Raw genomic sequence first — 22,117 nt, 5'->3', positions numbered from 1 at the left:
TCCGCAAATCTCAATTCAGTCGCCAAAGCCACTGTATGTTTTGGTGGTTTTTTTCGTTTTCATTGCTAGCCAAATATTTACAACCTGCATACAAACCGATGTTCCACAACATCATACATCCCAAATTTCAACACACACAACACCATACATTTCAACCCAACACCTCCCATTTTCTCAAACTTCATTTCATATATTGAAAATGAAAGTTTTACAAGCTAAGCTATTCTAATGTTCAAGTCGAAAGTTCAAGTTTTACAAGCTTACGTGCTAAAATCATCTTACTTAGAAGCCAACACCGGCTCCTCTCCCCCCATGTGGACCATGCGGATCATTTGGATCGTAGTTGGGTCTAGGTCCGGGGTTACAACCTTACCACCAAGTCTCAAACATTTCCATTCTTTCCTTCATTTGGCGGAATTCTTCATCACGTTTGACAAGTTCTTCATCACGTTTGGCATCACGTTCATCACGCTCTCTTATTTGACTTTGAAGTTGACTAATAATTCCCGGTTGATACGTGTTGGCTGGGAATTGTTGAAGTCGATCTTCTACGCGTTTTCTCATAGAAAGCCGGTGTTGAACTTCCGGTACCATACACGTGCTCTTTCTTGAAGCCATCCACCAACTCATACCATATGTCATTGTCCGGTCTTTCTGGATTGGCGGCTTTTTCTCGTTCAAATGCTTCCTACAATATTAAATAAATGGTTGTAAGTTAATATGGTAACCACCTTATATACGACATTTTAAAAGAGAATAAATTAACAAAAATTAAGTGTTACGGAAAACTTACATATAATTGCTTGTCTTTTGGCTTAGTCCAAGTTCTAACCCCTTTGTGGTCAACTCTGGAATGCGTGTCCAGAAACAGTTCCGGTACCGTCGCAATCGGCTGTGACTTCTTCTTTCCTCTCTGAATGAAAAAAAAAACATACATGTTATAAAATCAACAAAAAATTTAACATAAAATAAACATGTTGCATTGAAAACAAAAAAAAAGTGTGAAATAATAGACAAAGTACTTACACCCAACATACGATTCCAGAACGATCGTGAACCCGCGTAATGAGTAGGCTCGTTCACGGCGTCTTCCTTTCCTCCTCTTTTGTTGAGGGATGCTTGCTTAGACTTCTTCTGAAAAGCTTCACTTTTGGTATGCTTTATTAAGCCTTCATACTTGTCACCTGCGATTACACATATGAAATCATAACTAATAAGTTACTGATATTATTTATAATATAAGAGAGTATAAGCTAATTAATACAAATAACAAAACAAGTTAATTAAATACCTTTCATGTGGTCTGGTTCCTTTGGGCGCCTAACTACCTTCCAAATCACGTCCCGATATCGTCGAGTACCGACGTCATTGTTGTAATACGGACATTCATTCTTGAGACGGTGACCAAGCAAATAATAACTAAAAAAAAGCGACAAAATTTCATATTAGTATAAAATAAAAATATAACCTTGGTTCTTAAAAAATTTATCAAAATTAATTATTTGGTTTCTAAAACAAAGAATTACGGAAAATATATACCCGAAAGTTATTGAACCACGCCTCTCTTTGTGCATGAGAAGCTTGTGTCCACGATGTAGGAATTGGACCCACGAAATTAGTCTTCGTGCTTTTCGTGACACCTCGTATCACGCAATCGTCCATAAACCTGCATTTATTTTGAACATGTAAAATTACAACAAAAAAAAAAATAGTAGACTAATAAAGAATAAAACTTACCATAATCCCGTCGGCTCAAGAATCATCCGATGATCCGAAGTGTACCGTGATCGGCACCCGTCTTTGCTGCTCGTCGGTAGCGTCGGTCTCCTCACCGTCACCGTCCATGCACGCATCGGATCCTCCTGCACAAACTCCTCCTCCTGCTCCGGACGCGTACTCTGTCCTCCTCCCGAGCCGCCTCCACGCTTCCTACCTCGACCTGCTCCACCATCTACAGGTAATACAAATAAAAATTAACACAAATAATGATAAATGAAAATTATACAGACTTCTAAATTTTAATAATTTACTCTTGAGGAATACAAAATTATACCAATTTAATCATCATCCTCATCCTCTTCCTCACCCTCATCATCGTCATCATCATCATCATCATCATCATAATCATCTTCATCTCCAAACCCCTCGTCCTTCCTCCTTTTCTCCTCCTCCCTTCTCCTCCTCACCTCATCTTCCCCCTCCTCTCCTCCTCTTCTTCCCTTCTCTCCTCCTCCTCCTCCTCCGCTTCATCCTCCCCGTGAGTCTCTCTTCCACATCATAATATTCTTCCTCTTCCATGTCTTCACCATCTTTATTCTCATGCTCATAGTTGATTTCATCGGGTGGAGACAAAAGCGTTTCATTTGAAACATTTTCTTCTTGGAAAAAAGTTGTATCAACTTGTGACCGTGCCTTTGTCTTAAAGATTGCACACCACGCATTTTGATTTCTATCATTTGTTGTGCTTGGATAAGTAGCAAAATACACTTGATGAGCCTGATGTGCAAGTATAAATGGATCATACTTAGAGTATGTTCTAGTACGATTCACTTCTACAAGCTTGTATTGTTCATGTACTCTCATTCCAGCCACAGAATTATCCTTCCAGTCAACCTTGAATAAGACAGTTTTATAAGCTCGGTCACGTCCACTATAACTAATTTCAAAGATATCTTCAACTATACCATAGTATTCGTTGTCATCAAGAGAAGAAATAGTAACCCCCAATTGCACCTAGCCTTACCTTTACCGTGGTTGAATGTTTGAAAATTAAACCCATTAACCGAGTATCGATTCCACGTTCTTACCATTTTTGAAGGACCAAAAGCCAAACTTCTTATCAAATCATCTTGAATATTCAACTCAATTACATGTTTCTGAAACCATGATGGAAATTGGTCCTCATGTTTGTCCCAAACATCATCCTTACTTATATTAGGATTCCTCTGAATGAAATCATTAACAAACTGTGTTTCGTATGGCTCCAAGAGGTCACAATTAGATAGCACGTAAAGGTGGGCACGATTATACTCCTTATCATCCAAATATCTTGTTTGCCCCTTTGATGAACACCCTTCATCATCTTGAGTTTGAAAAAATTCGGGTAAACTTCCGTCTACTTCATCCGGTTTCTCAACATTCAAGTTTTTTGCTTTGGTTTCTATATGTTTTTCAAAGTAAAGAGAACAAAAGTTTGCAATCTCTTCCGTTAAATAAGCATTGCATATAGAACCTTCCACCCTAGCTTTATTACCAATTTTTTTCTTCAAATGATTAAGAAACCTATAAAAGTTAATGATGAATTTTATTAATAATAAAGTTAACATATAATAAATAGATTAGTTATTATTATTAATTTTAATTTAAAAGTAGCTAGATTATCTTAATTACCTTTCAAATGGATACATCCACCTATATTGGACGGGTCCCCCAACTTTGGCTTCATATGGCAAATGAACCGGTAGATGCTCCATGGAGTTAAAAAATGCAGGAGGAAAGATCATTTCAAGATTACACAATATCTGTGGTATTTTCTCTTCTAGACGAATCATGTCATCAACACATATTGAAGAGGCACATAAATCTCGGAAGAATTGACTAATCTCAACAACTGCATTCCAAACGTTTGTCGGCACGAGGTGTTTCAAAGCAACGGGTAATAATCGCTCCATGAATACATGACAATCATGACTTTTCAAGCCTTGCAACTTCAGCTTCTTAAGATCAACACATCGACTAAAATCTGATGCATACCCATCAGGAAACTTCAAATTTTGTAACCACTCACACAATACTTTTCTCTTAGCTTTGTCGAGAGTGAAAATCGATGTTGGCTTAGACCCGTCGCCGCGAATGTGTAATTTGGGACGATGACAAAATTTATGCAAATCTTTTCTAGAAGCAATGCTATCACATTTTTCACCTTCTACATCCATGATCATGTCAATTAGTTGCTCAAAGAAATTCTTTTCTATGTGCATTACATCCAAATTATGTCTTATCAACATTGTCTTCCAATAAGGAAGGTCCCAAAGAATGCTTCTTTTAAACCAACCGTTTTTCTGCTTTCAATTCTTTAAATTCTTCCTCGGTACCATCAATATGGGATGGTAAATCACATACCGTCTTCCATATCTCATCCCCAGGCACTCGTTTCGGAGGGGCATCAAGCACCTCTTTACCTTTTGTGAAAGCTTTCTTGTTCTTCCTATGTGGATTTCCCTCTCGTAAGAAGCATCTATGACAATCAAACCAGCTTATTTTCTTGCTATTGGGAAGCCAAAATGCTTTACTTTCCTCCATGCAACAAGGACATGCTTTTTGTCCTTGTGTAAACCACCCAGATAACATACCATAAGCGGGAAAATCATTTATTGTCCACAAAAGGGAAGCTTTAAGTTGAAAATTTTGTTTTTTAGACACATCATAAGTTTCCACCCCAACTTCCCACAAATATTTCAACTCCTCCACCAATGGTTGTAAATAAACATCCAAATTACGTTTCGGGCTTTTTGGTCCGGGAACAATAAGTGACAAGAAGATAAATGGTCTTTTCATACATAACCAAGGTGGTAAATTGTATGGTGTGACCATAACGGGCCAACAAGAATACTTCCTCTCAAAATTACCGAAAGGATCAAATCCATCCGTACACAAGCCAAGTCGTACATTGCGGGGTTCCTTGGCAAAATCAGGATACATCTGATCAAATCGTTTCCATTCTTCCCCATCACTAGGATGACTCATCTTCCCCGGAGCACGTGTGTTTTCTTTGTGCCATCTCATTTGTTCGGCAATGTTTTTGGTGGCATAGATTCTTTGAAGTCTTGGTGCGAGAGGAAAGTAAAACAATTGGTTACATGTTATTGGTTTCTTACTCTTTTTGGCCCTCTTACTACCGTTGCCTTTTTTTCAACACCAAAACTGTATCTCCTTCACTTGTCTCATATCTATCCGCCCCACAATCTTTACATTTGTCAAGCAAAGCATCATCTTTCCAAAATAGCATACATCCTTCAGGACATGCATCAATCTTTTCATGCGGTAACTGAAGACCTTTAACTACTTTTTTGGTAGTATAGAAACTTCGGGTCATGATATTATCATCGGGGAAAGATTCCTCAAGTAACGAGGCAATGCCATCAACAGCAACAAATGGCATATTGAACTCACATTTCAAGGTAATTAGCATAGAAGTGGCTTGTAACAATGTCATTCTGCTTCCTTCATACAAGGGTTTTTCTGAGGCTTTTAACATGTCAAGAAAGGCTTTTGCTTGTGGGTGTGGCGGTTGTTCTTCAGAAATAGTTGTATGGTCATCACTATTAAAAATAGTGGAATCCATAGCATCAACAACCATCTCTCTATATGGGTTCTCATCATTTTGTATTTGTTGGGTGTGAGTTTGTTCATGAATTGGAGAATATGCTTCTCCATGTGAAATCCAATTGTAATAATTTGGTTTAAACCCGTTTATAATGAGATGTTCTTCTACTACAATGTCAAGCTGGTATTTCAGGTTTTTGCATTTGGCACAAGGGCACCTAAGTTTTTTGTCTACCAAGTCATATTCATCTTGTTGTTTAGCAAATTCAATAAACTCGCTAACACCCTTTATAAATCTAGCGGTAGGACGTCTTTTCTTATTGGAATGGTCTAATCTTCCTTCATACATCCATGAACGTTCCAATCTCTTCATTTTAATCTAAAGAAGACCCCAAAATAATTTAAACATTTTTTAAAAATAACAATAATATTACATACAAAATTTAAACATTATACTCCACATTATACAATAAACATATGAAAACAATATATAAATATTGTCAATAAGTAATCCATCTTTGAATGGGGTCCTTATCACTCCAACCTAAACCCGTCAATGTACGTTTCAAGTCACTAGCAAACACACTTGTAATTTATTAATGAGGAAAAATTCGAGCAATTCCCTTGATTCTCCAAATACACATATACATGTATTCGGAGAACATTAAAGGGATCGCCACCAAACTCATTCCTCATTAATAAATCACAAGTACGTGTTTACTACCTAAATGACTTGAAACGTACAAAGACAGACCCAAAATGGGGACTATTCAAGAATTACTCCTAATGAGTAATTCTTGAACGGGTACTAAGTCAACATCAAATCAAACAACAACACAATCAAGTACTAAATTAATTAAGTCAATCAATAGCCCAATTCAACCACATAATAAAGGCTTCTATCCTAAAGTCCGTAACATAATTTGAACTAAAATTAGTAAATTTAAAAGGTAACTGGTAAGAGGAGGTTACCTAATCAAGTAAAAGCAAAAATGAAAAGAAAACAAGAAGCAACAAACACAGCGTGCGGTGGTGCCTAGCGGTAGCGGTGACAACCCCCGAAAAGAGAAAAGAAAAACAAAAATAACAAGGTTATTCTACCTCAATTCATCAATAACATGAATTATCAAACTAAATTTATCAAAATCAAGTCCTAAAGAAGGTTCTACTTAGCTAATAGCTAATTTCTCTTAATCCAAAAGACGGTTCCACTTAGCTAATTCCATTAATGCAAAAGACGGTTTCACTTAGCTTAATATTAATAATAATACGACGGTTTCACTTAACTTAGTAATAATAATAATAATAATAATAATAATATTAATTAAGACGGTTCCACTTAGCTTAATACTAATGATAATGAGACGGTTTCACTTAGCTACCAACACCAAGCACCACCCCACGACCCACCCCAACCACGCCCACCACGGCCGACCGCCGGCCGATCTCCACCCACCGAACCACCCCCACCCATAACCCTAAACCTAGACAAAAACCCCCTTAATCATTCCCTTTTAATTCAAACACAAATTAAACTAAATCTAACTACAAATTAAACTAAATCTAACTACAAATTAATCAAACATACTAACTACAAATAAATCTAACCAACTAACAACAAATTAATCAAACTAACTATAAATTAATCTAACAAATTAAACTAAATAAACTGAAATTAAACAAAAACAACTAACCTAATTAAAGAGGGTGGATGTGGCGGTGGAAATGGAGGTGGAAGGGTGGTTGTGTGGTGTTGTTGGTTGGTGTCGTCGTTCGCCAAATCGCTCGCTCGTCCCCTTTTTTTTTGTTTCGCAAAGAGTAAAGTAGGAGAGAGGGGGCTGAAAGTAATAAAAAATTGGCGATCGAATTTTTAAATTTGGCGATCGAAAATCGATCCGCCAAATTTGGCGATACCCTAATTTCAGTCGCCAAATTCAAAAGTCGATCGCCACGTAGATTCCCTTTTTAAAATGACAGCCTGGTTTGTACTAAAAATTTTAGCGACTGATTGTCAATTTGGCGACTGAAATTCAGTCGCCAAATTGGCGACTACCCATAATTCAGTCGCCAAATCCAAAATTTCGGTCGCCACGTTTGATTCCTTTTTTGAAAAAGTCAGTCGCCATATTGGCGACTAATTTCAGTCGCCAATTTGAAAATCAGTCGCCAATTTGGCGACTACTTCTTTCAGTCGCCAAATTTCGGTCGCCTGTTTCAGGTTTTCTTGTAGTGTAAGGTGGTTCGAAGGATAGAGGATGTTCTTAATGAAGAGAGTGGTTGGTTGGGGACGGGATGTCAGAAGCATGGTGGAGGAGGGAGAGAAAGGGGCCATGAAAGAGTTGAAGGTTTGGCTGCTCCGTCGAGGGGGATGGTGAAGGTGAATGTGGTCGCGGGTGTGAAGGATGGGACTGGTGTAGGTACAGGTGCGATTTGTAGGGATGAGCACGGTGCGGCTTTGTGGGGAATGGCTATCGTTTGTGCACAGACTTGGGAGCCGGTCATAGCTAAAGCGGTCGCGGTCCTTGATGGTGTACAACAAGCAGCGAGGAGAGGGCATCAAGACGTGGTGGTGAAAATTGATTCTTTGCAGGTTGTCGAAGCTTTGGAGGGAAGGAGACAAGGACGGAGCATTTTTTTCGGCCATTATTTATGACATTTTAAATCTATGTAATTCTTTTAATTCTGTGCGGTGGTCTCACACTAGTCGAATTAACATTAGTGTGGCTCATGTACTCGCTCATTTTAATTCTAGTGTCGTAGGGAAGACGGTCTGGGATGGTGAGTTGCCACCGATCGTTAACAATGCTACTTGTTTTGATCTTTCGTTATTGAAGTAAGCCCTTTCGGGTGTTTTCCTCAAAAAAAAAATAAAGGGTAAATCTAACAAAAAAGAGTTAAAAATATTTTAAAACAAATCTCCCTGAAAATATCTTTCGGTTTTTATGGGCAGTGGCGTATTCACAGGGGGTGCGGTGGATGTTGCATCCCCTGAAATAATGAGATAAAATTAGTTTAGTTATATAAAACTGCACCATTCTACTTATGGCAAAGTGGTTTGTAGAGCAACTTCCTTCCTTGTTGTCCCGTGTTCAATTCCCAATCAGGCACTTTGAATGTTTTTTTTTGTCCCAAGGTGCAATAAATACGTGAAAGGTGGTATACACTTAAAAATGTGATGTTAATGCACTAACTAATTATTTATTGCGAGACGGTTTCATAATATTAAACGACAACTCATTTATTAACAATAAATGAACAATTTTTTTACATAAATGGACCGTCTCAGTAGTGTCTCACGGTGAAAAACCGTCTTACCCTATAATATTATCTTTATTAATTTAGAAGACAATACTCAATCCAGGACGCGCCACCTCATTAATTCACCCTTTTTTTTTAATTCATGTTATGGTGGGACCCGTTAGTGTGCAAAGAAGTATATTTCTTCAGAATTCCGCCAATACAAATATCCTACATATTCCGTCGTAGAACAAATACTATAAAATAATTTTATACATTCCGAATAAATGATATTAATGGCATATAAGCGGTATGAATTATAAATTAGAATAAATAAAAATAATACTATGAAATAATTTTATACATTCCGAAAAAATTTACTAACAACGAGTTCAAAGCGATAATAGCCCAAGCTTTACACTTTGATTTTTATTTGTATACAGATTATTAATTTTATTTTAACAATTCAAAATTTTATGATAAATACGACATCTTTGAATTTGTTAGTTAAAAATAAGAAATATTTAATTATCAAAACAAAATACGAAGTATTATTTATCGATCCATGTACTTAATTGTATATGGGCTTACTAACACACACTAATTTCACCAATAAATCATATAAGTTTTGACATTCTGATGTTACACTAAGTTGTGTTAAAGTAGATTATTAAATTATATTTCTTTATTCGTGGTGTAAAGTTTTTTATGTATGCAAATTTTATTTACAATAGTATATTACGTTATTTCCTCTTAAACCATTGCATTTGAACACGTAGTTGAAACAAGTGTAAACATTAATTATATAGATCGCTGATTTAGACCAACTAGATAATTACAATAGAAATGCAACAAAAAAAAATTATCCAAAATCATTAATACCGGCCCAAATACATACCCGTGCAATTTTGCACGGGTTTAAAACTAGTTTATGTAAAAGATAAAGAGTATGAGTCATATTCATTATTAAAGTGATTTCCTTTGATTTAGTTTTCAAACTATAATTATATAATACAGTAACTTTTAGTTGGTATTAATATCATGCATCAAACTCATCAGACCGTTTTAACAAGAACAACCAAAAGAAGTTTGATAAAAAAAATTACACATTCAATCTTTGTAACATTTTTTATGTTTAAATTTAGTCATTATCAGACTTTGCTGCAAATTTGATGGCTCCTAATAATTGAATTTCCGCACCTCCACTGTCTAAATTCTGAATACGCCACTGTTTATGGGTCATTTTCATTTTAATGGATCGATTATACACAGATGTAGAATCATCTTACAAGAGATCAACTGGTTACTACTCACTACTCTATATATGAGTGTTTTGTTGTGCGGCCCCATATATTTAGCCCTCAAATCCTTTGATTTTATTTTTCAAAATTATTTACTTTGTAAATAGAAAATATAATAGCTCTGCCTCTTTGTACGAATTAAGTTTTATACGGAAAAAAAAGGGTTTAATTTCAATTTTGGTTAAAGTAGAGGGGGGTCAATTACTACCTTCTAAACTTAAGGGCCTTCGATGAAATTTTGATCGTTGAGAAGAAATGGACCTTTCATTTGTTTTAAGAAATGGAACAGTTCCTAATTGATAAATATGATACTTGTCATTTTACGTAGTACCATTATTAAACTTTTCCACCATCGTATGTTTAGAGTTTAGGATATATTTGTAACACCCCCATTTATTTAGGAGCCTGTAGCTAGACATTCCCAAATAAATTGGACCGTTACCATCTCGGTTTCCCGAGGTAGTGAATAACAAAGACCAACTCACCAAAGTACTTTAAATTAAAAACTTTAATGATTACATGTTTATTACAAATTAACCAACTAAAACTTAATATAAGATAATTTACAACTCGCAGCGGAAATAAATAAAGTGATCTCATAATCTACGTGGTCTAGACTTCTAGGTAGGTTGGTCAAGTCCTCACGCATCCCATAGCTCCCAAGTCAGCTAATCTTTAGTACCTGTCAAATCTGCTCCCCATTATGGATCACCATAGGTGTTCACGAATACACTGTCAACCACGAGGTTGAAAGGGAATAGCTAAACAACAACAATAAATGAATACAAGACAATATCGAATGCAAATGCAATGCATGCTCATGATCAATCCTCCGACGCTCCCGTTCATCCCGCCAATCCCTGGCCGGGGTAATCTCAATAACATCCCAGAGACAAGTCCTGTAGAACCAGCCTGGGGAAACCAATGCAAGTGCTCATGATATGATATGCAAACAATATACTTACCATCCCAGATATGAGGCTGGGGAAACCAAATTAATATAAGCATCTCAGTCACGAGCTGAGGTAGTCAATAATCAAATCATCTCAGTCACAAGCTGAGGTAGTCATTAAACAATATATCTCAATGCAACCAACCAACAATCATATATCATCCATCACAATTCCAAATAATTCAACCAGTAAAATTAGATAATACCATTCAAGTAAACATTAAAGTGATTGAGTAGCTATCCTACCTGTATAGCAAAGCGGCTCAACAAAATCCAAATAGCAAAGCACATGAATCCAAGCAACAAAACCCGTCTCACAAAAGCGTGACCAATTAACTTTAAGATGAAAAAAGATGAACAAGCTCCTTATCTCTCTAGTCTCCTTCTCTCTCTATATATATATTTTATGTTTTGTGAAAGTGAATAAAACTTGTGGTTTGCTATTGTATATATAGTAGTAAAGTAGTATCGTTTTAAGAAAGTTTATAAGTTGTAAGATATAATAATATTATAATAAAATATTTATGACAGGTAAAATAAATAAATAAATAATAATAATAATAATAATAATAATAATAATAATAATAATAATCATAACAATAATGGGATATAATATTATATTATTATGAATATTATAGTAAGGAGCGAAATTATGAAACTAATTAGCGCGTAACATCACTCGGCGAGTTCATCTTTACGCACTGATTTTCAAACAGCTGTCATTTCTTCGTTACTGATGGGAATCAAGCTTGTGACCATGCGTTGGAAAGCTAAGACAATAAGCTTTCACCTCCAGTTTGAATCACTTTCATAGAAGCTGCAAAACTCTAGATATTCCCGTTTCAAATTACCCCTAAAACAAGTGATCACATTTCCATAATTGACACATTTGTGCAAGCTTACTATTAACCTTTCATAGTCTACCTTGTACTTTAGACACAAACAAAGGGTCTTATAACCATAAAATATGTGGAGTATTACAATATTAGTATTTGGTGTAGGTTAACGAAAACTTTATATATTACAACTATGTTACTTGATGTTATATAACTGAGATAATTAGTACCAAATGACACAACTTTTTCAAAATAGTTTGACTTATTTTTTTATAATTTTAGGAATATATTGTTATAGACAATCATAATGGGAGCCCCGTGCATCGCACGGGCTTTCCAACTAGTTGAATATAAAAACTCTTTTTAAAACAAAGAGTTTTTGTGTCAAACACAACCTTTAAAAAAAAAAAATTTCAAACACCACCTTTTAAAAAAAAAAATTGTAAAACACAGCCTTTAATAAATTTTTTGTTGTCAAACACGACTTTTTGGCTGAAGGACTTAACATTTTGCAATGGAGTAACTTTCAATCGATGTTTGGGATAGCAAACGATGTCGGTTTGAGGTGTTCTTGGACTTGTTAGAAAGGTGGAAATACAAGCTTTCCATGGGTTATCAGCACGATGGTCAAAGGTGGCCTTATATGGGGTCTATTGCTGTGTAAAGTAATGCTGGTCAGAGATATTAGCGGGTGGTCGGGGATTTTTAGTGGGTCTTTTAATGAGGTTATGATGCTTTGTTTGGTCTGAAATTTGGTACGTAGGTAGCGGGAGTGCAAGGTAGGTCTTAGTTGTGTTGTTTGTGGTGGTTGTTGGTTACAACTGGTGGTTCGAGGGAAGTTAATTTGGAGGTAAAAAACATTCAAAAGAATGTCAAAGTAGGAGTTTTTTTTTTGGTCAATTCACTCACCTCAAACTACCACTTACAACAAACAACCACCACAAATAACACAACTACAACCAACCATACACTCCCTTCTATCTATATACCAAATTTCAGACCAAATAAAATACCCTAACCCTATTTCAAGACCCACGAAAAACTCTATGATCACTCGCTTTAGAGCTAGCCTCTCCAACCATTCTTACTTTACACATCAATAGACCCCACATAAGGCCACCTTTGACCATCATATTGGTAACCCCTGGAAAGCTTGTATTTCCACCTTTCCAACGAGTCCAAGAACACCTCAAACCGACATCGTTTGCTATCTCAAATATCGACTGAAAGTTACCCCATTGCAAAATGTTAAGTCTTTCGGCCAAAAAATCGTGTTTGACAACAAAATTTTTATTAAAGGTTGTATTTTACAAACCTTTTTTTTAAAGGTGGTATTTGGAAAAAAAAAAAATTTTTTAAAGGTTGTGTTTGCCAAAAAACCCTAAAACAAATATCATTATTAGATAAAAACGCTTATGCATACCTTCGAATCTTCTATCGTTGTATCTTCATACAACCATAACTGAGGAGGTACACAAATCTATTAGTTATATAAGTAGTACTCATTACTAATTGAAACTATTTAAAGTAGGGGATGTAGACGCGCAGGATAAACAGGCGTGGCAAAACCTGTATAGTACTTTGTAATTGAAAGTACTTAAAAGTAAGGGATGTAGACACGCAGGATAAACAAGCGCGACAGAAATTACATAATATTTAGCAATTGAAAGTATTTAAAGCAAGGGATGTAGACACGCAAGATAAACCGACGAGAAAAAAGTTACATAATACTTGGTAATTGGATATATTTAAAGTAAGGTATGTAGACGCACATGATAAATAGGAGCGCCAGAAATTTAAAATACTTAGTGCTTGTTTGATTGCCCCTTAAAAATCACGGGAGTTGAAAAATCCCACAAATTGGAAAATAGAGACTTGTTTGGTTGCCCATTATTTGGCAAAATGTAGGAATTTTATTTTCCAAGGAGTTTTTTCCTATGTAGGCAACCAAACGGGTTTACTAAAATCACATGAATTTCATGTGGGAACTTAATTCACATAAATTTGGTATTCCGGTGGAGTTAGATTCCAACGGATAACCAAACGAGCACTTAATAAATGAAAGTACTTAAAGTAAGGGATATACACACACAAGATAAATAGGGGTGCGACAGAAAATGAGACAATTTTACGGAGTAAATTAGTCAAAGCATTTTCCGATAAACATGGCAAATTTTGGGGGATAGCCGGGTGCTCAGCGTTCCCCCCGTTAGCCAAGGAAAAATATCGAACCCTAAACCTAACATTTAACAATTAGTCTCTCTTGTGACGGAGTATATCCGTCACAAGGTGTAGACGGGCCAAATCAATACCAGATTAATGGATATGGATAGTAGTGGGCCAGCTTTGCTAATATTATATTGAATGGTTTATTGGGAAAGTAAAGAAAAAAAAAATAAACAAAGGGGGGGCTCCCCATATTTCGTCTGTGTCAGTCCATTATTGTAAACCTCACACTCTCTCCTCATACTCTCTCATCAGCTTGTATTTTTTTAATCAGAATCTCATCATTCTCTACACAAAATCGCCATTTTTGCATCAAAAACTCCGTCATCATCCCAATCGCTACAAATTTTACACATTCCATGGGTAAGAAACAAATGGCAAGGAGGACACCACCGAAGAAAAAAATGGGAGGTATGATAATATTGCTTTTGTTCAATGTTTTTTGTGGTGGAATGCGGTGTCAGGTAACATTAGGTGAAAGATATGGTGTTTATTGTAAAATGTTGATGTTGAAGCATGCATGCATGAGTGTATTTAATAAATGGAGATGTTGAACATGTTAATGGTGACATTAATGTAATTAAATTGAGTCAAAAAAGGTCAGATTTGGTGTTGTTAAGGTTGCTTAGCTTGAACTAATATCGGGTGAGTTCAAATTTGGTATCATTAGTGTAAGGATGGTTTCGTTAGTGTAATGGGGATGGTATCATTAGTGTAATGGGGAAAAAAACTTCAGATCTGGTTTAGTAGGCGATAATTTCAGGTGAAGTCGGGTTTTGTCTAGAAATTGTCATGGTAGCCAGTTTTGTCAGATTTGGTGATATTAGGGTTATTGATTTTGGTTTTTTTTTGTTATATGAATTAATAAGACCTGTCATTGTTCAGTTGAGAAGAAAGCCAGAGGAGAGCAGGCGATGCAGAAGGGAAAAGAGAAGGTGAAAACAGGGGTTTCATTTAGAGAGCCCATGGAAACAGAAGAAAGGGAAGATAGTGATGCGTCTGAAGACATCTCAGAGGATACAGAAGACAGTGATGAGGAGGGAGGCAGTGGTGACGAGGGAGTCAGTGATGAGGAGGGATGCAGTTATGAGGAGGAGAAGGTAGACAGTGGTGAGGATGAGAAGGAAGGCAGTGCGGAGGAGGAAGGCAGTGGTAATGGTGATTTGGCAGAGGTACTGAATAAAGTGGTGAAAATGGCCGCAGCTCTTGGTTCAAAGAATATAAGCAAGGAAGAGAGGAGCACGGCAAATGGTAAGCTATGTATGTGACCATCTTGATCTGCAAAAGTGACCACTTTAACTGTTAAATGTGACCACTGTGGTTATTAGATGGTAAATTAGTAAACGAGCTTGCTTTTGTGATAAGATCATAACATATATACCAATGACATTGTGACATTTGAAAGTTGTGACCAGTTTAAGCAAAAATGTGACCAATTTGATGATATGAACTTCCATTAACAGGGTCACATTTAGCAGAAATGTGACCAATGTGTAAAATGTGACCCTGTAAATGTATATGTAAAATGCGTATCTGCAAAATGTGGCCAATTTGGTGGTTCGAACTAACATTAATAGGGTCACATTTAGTAGTTAAAATGGTGACATTGTTGTTATGTGTAAAATGTGACCCTGTTAATGTATATGTGATATTCTTATTTACAAAATGTGACCAGTTTGGTGATATGAACTATCATGAAGAGGGCCACATTTACCTGTTAAAGTGGTGACATTGTTGTTATGTGTAAAATGTGACCCTTTTAATGTAGATGAGAAATTCATATCTGCAAAATGTGACCAGTTTGGTTATTTAAACCAACATTAAGTGGGTCACATTTACCGTTAAATTGGTGTCATTGTTGTTTTGTGTAAAATGTGACCCTGTTTATAGATATGTTCAATTCTTATCTGCAAAATGTGACCAGTTGTGGTGATTTGAACCAACATTAAGTGATTCACATTTACCGTTAAATTGGTGTCATTGTTGTTTTGTGTAAAATGTGACCCTGTTTATAGAAATGTTAAATTCTTATCTGCAAAATGTGACAAGTTTAGTGATTTGAACCAACATTAAGTGGGTAACATTTACCGTTAATTTGGTGACATTGTTGTTTTGTGTATAATGTGACCCTGTTAATGTATATCTGAAATTCTCATCTGCAAAATGTGACCACTTTGGTGATTTGAACTAACATTAACAGGGTGACATTTACCGGTTAAAATGGTGACATAGTTGTTATGTGTAAAATGTGACCCTTTTAATGCATATGTGAAATTCTTTTACTCGCAAAATGTTATCAGATTAACTTATAATTGTGGCCATATACTATGAAATGTCAACAGTTCTTGAATGATCTAGAATCTAGAATGGTAACATAGTAGGATAAAGAGAGTGTGACCACTTTAGTGTACCTTTAGTCTCTTAAGATGGTGAATAATATGTGACGGGTTTTTGTGCAAAATGTGACCAATGTAAGTAAGAATTGTGACCCTGTTAATGGAAAAGTTGTCTTTGTTTTGGTGATTTGAATTATCAATCACCAATTTAGTGTACCATTAGTTACCAATCTATATGAAATATGTGACCACTTTAGAGTAGATTACCGCTTATTAGGAAATGCTTTTATGTTAGACAATGTTTGACGAAGTCTGATTTTAACCTCCAAACAAAGTGTCTCGAGAAAATGAAAGTTGTTCTGAAAAGTCGAAGAACATAGAGCATGGACAAAGCTCAAAGAGAAAGTTACCGGAAGGGGATGTGGTCGTAAAAAGAAAAAGACAGAAAAAGGAAGGAACGTATGTTAAGCTTCCTTAATCACTATGTGTTCATTTTAAGACTGATGATCTATTTCTTCAACTGTTTTCTTTAACGACTAATTAATTGTGTCATTTTATAGGAAATTGAAGGGGGTCGAGGGGCATGGATCACCAGCTGCCCTACACTATGTCATCCAGCATTTATCGACAGAACAGAGGAAGGCCGTTGAAGAAATAGGGTTCGGGGGGCTTTTAGAACTGAGGGCTTCTAAGTTCATTCATACGATGGTTGACTGGTTGTTGTTGCGTTATGATACGCATACCAGGCTATTGTTGTTTAATAGGTTGGTCCATTTCTCAATCAGTAAGCATGATGTTTACGATGTGTTTATGTTACCATGTGGGGGGCAGGATGTCGAAGCAGATAACGACGATAAAGAGCTACTGTACACTTGGAGAGAGAGATTCAATGCTCTGCCCAAGAAAGATATCCATTTGGATAAGGTACGAGGTGAGATGCTGCAAATGGTAGACGGTGGATCAGAGTTCAAGAAAATGTTTGTGTTGTTTGCACTAGGGTCGCTCTTAGCCCCAACTGTTCACAATCGTGTTGACACAAGGTTGTTGAGGGCTGTGGAGGATGTTGAGTCCATTCCAAAGATGAACTGGTGTGCTTACATCCTGGATCGTTTCGACCAATCTGTGAGATCGTGGAAGGAGAACAACTCGAAAAGCATTGGGGGCTGCCTAATGTTCTTCCAATTGGTCTACTTTCATCGACTAATTTGGAGGGGTGAGCCTGCTGAGACAGCACTACCATTGATAAGACATTGGACATATGAGGAAATGAAGCATCGAGTGAAAGAGATATGCAAAGCTTATGCTGTCCATAGGGGCTTTGGTATAGGGGTGTGGGATCTGGGGACTTATCCGCTGTCCCTTCATATGGAGAAGGCATTCTACAAAGTGACGGTTGAAAGAGAAGCCCCTGAGGGGCGAAAAGATGAACCTGAAGTGAGGAAAAGAGCGGAGGACGGAGGTCGTGCGACTGAGGACAGTGGGATTGAAATTGATACGGGACGTAGGACCATTAGTTTGCCACTGCCAGATGACCTGCCTACAGATGAGGAACTCAGCCGCCTATATAAAGATGTAAGTACTATTGTCTATCCTTCAAAATTACTAAAGTGAGGTGATCGTCTGTTCACGTGTGACCATATAAGCTGTGAAATGTTGGTGTTTGTTGACAATTTTAGGGGGTGACATTCTGGTTTAACATGATAACATTACTAGTCTATCCTTCAAAATTGTAGTCACATTTACACTAAAGTTAGGTGCATTCTTATTGTCTGTTAGCATGTGACCATTATTGCTGTCAAATGTTGGTGTTTGTGGTGTTTTTTGAGAAACTTTAACTGGTGACATTATTGCTTAACATAATAACATTTGTACATGTAAGAATCGTAGTGTGATATGTAGGTGTTGTAGAATGAAATCTGACTTAACTGTTGTCTATGTTTGACACTTAAAAAGGTGACAAAACTGCCTTGAGATGCTTACATTGTCATTGAATGGTATAATGTAACAATTGCTATTATGATATGTCAACAAGTTGCAATATGTAAGTGATGTGTATTTGAAAGTAAAAGAAGGGTCACAAATTCACTAAAGATGATAACATTATTATGGTCTGTTGACATGTAACCATTAAAGTTGCAATATGTAGGTGTCTGTTGAGAGCTCAGAATGGTGACATTATGACTTAAGGAAGTAACATTTTTATAATTGACCATCAAAGCAGTGATATGTTTGCCATATTATTTCTGAATTTATATGTATATGAAATGGGCATTGAATTAGTGCAAACTCCTTCTAATCTAAAGTTGTCCTTTTCTAGGCGCGTGTACTAAAATGGTACCAGTCAAAGAGAAACCAAAATTTGGTGTCACGCTTGCATTGTCAAATGGCAGAAGAGTTGGCTGCGGATCCTCCCCTGTCTCAGCAGAGTCGGCATCAGCAGAACCCAGTGGTAGGAGAAGCGGGTGAAGCAGCTGGAGAGACCTTGTCCAACAATTGGATAGCGACCCCGCCTTCTATGCCGAGTTCATTGCCATGCTTGACAAGGTGGACGAGGCTATGGAGAACATGGTTATCCCGCCCTCTTTTGACTTGGGGATTGATGACATTGGCCGGACACCAGGACGCTCATACGAGCACAGGTATACTCGTGCTAGAGACCGTCAACCAGCAGTCCCCGTTTCAGATTGCCCTAAGGAAGTCGTCCGTGCCCCGAACCGTCCTAATCAAAAGCCTGCCGGTAAGAAGAATGTGAAGTAGTTGCAACGGTCGTTAACGAGGAACTGTCGTTAACTGATTATGTTGTAGTATTTTGAGGACACAACTTTTGGTCATTCCCGGCAGTGGAGGGAATGTTAACTAGTCTTTTTGTCAAACTCTTCTATGTAGACTGTTGGGGTATGTATTACCCGTACTGAAGTTAACCTTCGATTGTGACATATGTGAACAAACATGGTCACAATGTTGTGTAAAGTAGTCACATTTTGATGCTGACCATAAAAGTCAGCAAGTTGTAAACAACGGTTGTTATCATGTTAAGTTCAACGAGGAACGGTTAAACATAGGTGCGTGTCTAACGTACGATGGTCAAATTTGCAACAATGAAAAATGTCAGCAGTAAAAGTCAGAAAATGTTCCCATGCTAACAGTTCAGTAACCAGGTTAAATAATGGTAAATCCAACGGTGAATAACCATTTTATAGCTCAGCAAAAAGCCAATTTTGAAAGGTGGGAAAGGAAGCTTTTTAAAAAAATGAGTGAAAAAATATAGTGAAATGACATATCTCAGAATATTGAGTCCTCAAAATTTTTATATATGAAGAAAATGAGTATAAATATTTGAGTCCTCAAATGTGAGCGTTTTGTGTGATGTGTATTAAAACATAAAAGAAGGGTGACAATTAGCCTAAGTATGGTTACATTCTTATGGTTTGTACACATGTGACCATATTTTCATGATATGAGGGTGTATGATGACAACTAAAAAAAGGTGACATTCATACTTAATATAGCAACATTTTAAAAAAAAAAAGTATAAATTTTTGAGTACTCCAAAAAATAGTGAAAATGAGATATCTGAAAATATTGAGTCCTCAAATGTGAGCATGTTGTTTGATGTGTGTTAAAAATTACAAGAAGGGTGACAATTAGCGTAAATATGGTTACATTCTTATGGTTTATACACATGTGACCATATTTTCATGATATGAGGGTGTATGTTGACAACTAAAAAATGGTGACATTCATACTTAAGGTAGCAACATTTTTCAAGAAAAAGTATAAATATTTGAGTATGAAAAAAATAGTGAAAATGACATATGTGAAAATATTGAGTCCTCAAATGTGAGCATGTTGTTTGATGTGTATTAAAAATTACAAAAAGGATGACAATTAGCCCAAATATGGTTACATTCGTGTGGTTTGTACAAATGTGACCATATTTCCATGATATGAAGGTGTATGTTGAAAACTTAAAAATGGTGACATTCATACTTAAGGTAGCAACATTTTTAGAAGTTGGCATCAGAACTGTTAAGAGGAAACCCATATTTACAACAGAAAGATACATGTCCACAGGTAGAAAACAAACAACATTACACTGAAACTTAAAGTCAAAATACTTAGTTTATGACTACAAATGGTGACATTGATAGATAACTAAGAATGTCACGACCTTGTTTCCTAAATGTGACCAGTTTCTAGCATCATAATATGGTAACATGTATGAACGCAGATATTTCAATCTGATTTCATATATGTTACAGCTTATATGAGAACACTCGTCACCCAAAATAAACCGGTCTAACGAACAATCCATATTACCCAAAAAGTTTCCCGAAAATATGTGACACGGCTATGTCATGTGGGGCGAAGTAGATCAAATCAGGCGTGGAACAGGTGTGTACATGGTACTGCCTTATTCAGTCGCTTTCTTAGCCTTCTTCTTAGGCCCCAGATTCCTTTTTTTACGTGCACTACGACCCTTTGTCGTACAACGTACTGGATCTAGAGTTGGAGGCCCAGCCGGGTGTACGTTGGGTAGATCTTCATTACGTTGCTCTTCGTCCATACTGAGTTTGGACAACAACAACTGCACTTCCTCATTGGCCTTCACGCACAACTTCTCGAAAATAAGTCTAGCTTCAACAACATTATGGCATTTACTGATAAGATGGTTTGTAGCAATCAACATTGAACGACGCCAATTTATGGCGTCATTGGCAGCGCTTCTGCGAACGTCGCTTGGAAGAAGCCTCTCCCAAACAGCTTTCTTGGAGAATTTTGTCCATCTACGTATTATGTACCTGTTGGGTATCTCCCCAACAGAATGCATGTGGAGGACCCGAATTATGTGACTGCAAAACATACCCATAACCTGGAACTTTCGGCAACTGCATTCAATTAACTGATTAGAGCAATCATAAGTGACATGATGTGCCCCATCCTCAGAAGCAGCATGGTGGACGCGATACACCAACAGAGGGTCATCAACTGGCAAGTATGTCGCACGAGTTCCCATTGCAAGAGCGAATTCTCTCTCGAAAATGCGAAAGAGCTCCACAGTATAAACTTGAGATGCATGAAGCAACAGGTCAGCAAGAGGGTAAACGGAGGTGGGCGTGGATCTTATGCCGTTGAATTCTTTCCGCTCCTCCTCACTTCTCCATCTTCTCACCATGGTTTCAAATATACCAAAGAAAGCGATCACCGCGTGGTCTTGAAGCTTGAAATCCCATGGCATGGTTTGTGCTCTCGCTCCTCGAGACGACAATAACCCTAAAAAAAGAATTCATTGTTCAATGCAGTGCTCCATTTAGCTCTATGTTTATATAGTCTCTTAAACCATGGATGGCCTTCTAACCCATAGTCTTTCATCATTTTGCGCCAAGTTTCCTCAAATTCTGATTCATTGAAACAACCATTGAGACATTTGTTGAATAAGTTCTGGAACGGTCGATCACCCTTTAATTTCCCAAAGTGAGAGATTGCGTTTTGCTGAATGTGCCACTGACATAGCCTATGTCTTACTGTGGGATAAACCTGTGAACATGTAACCATTACTAGTGAAAAATGTTATCATAAAAATAAAAAATAAGATGGTCACATCTGAGTCTGGTTATGGGTTCACACAGAAATGTAACCATGTTAAATAATCAGTAATGTAGAAACTCTGGCATTTTATAGGTAACAAACATATCAGGGTTACATTTAGTAGTTAAAGTGGTCACTTATTGCAGATAAAATGGTCACATATATAGGTTACCATTTTGTTGAAATAAATTGATCACATTGATGCATATATATGTTATCAATTTAACCCTAAATTACTGAATTACATTGTTGTGTAAGCTATCAACATTTGTAATTGAAATAACTTTGTCACCACATGAACTGATAAATGTCCTT

The 22,117-nt window shown here is 36.8% G+C and overlaps 1 long non-coding RNA gene across 1 annotated transcript; it reads right to left on the bottom strand.

Annotated features, from left to right (window-relative positions):
- Positions 1 to 799: 799 nt before the first annotated feature.
- LOC141626383 (uncharacterized) lies at positions 800 to 1,372 on the bottom strand. Its single transcript, XR_012535963.1, has 3 exons — positions 1,292 to 1,372; positions 1,027 to 1,184; positions 800 to 913 (listed from the first exon to the last, which is right to left on the bottom strand). It is a non-coding gene; the product is annotated as an uncharacterized LOC141626383 (long non-coding RNA).
- Between the last annotated feature and the right edge of the window lie 20,745 nt (positions 1,373 to 22,117).

The sequence above is a fragment of the Silene latifolia genome, chromosome Y (genome assembly GCF_048544455.1).
Source record: "Silene latifolia isolate original U9 population chromosome Y, ASM4854445v1, whole genome shotgun sequence".
Taxonomy (NCBI): domain Eukaryota; kingdom Viridiplantae; phylum Streptophyta; class Magnoliopsida; order Caryophyllales; family Caryophyllaceae; genus Silene; species Silene latifolia.
Note: the sequence above shows the minus strand (reverse complement) of the source record. Positions and strands in the feature narration are given on the sequence as shown.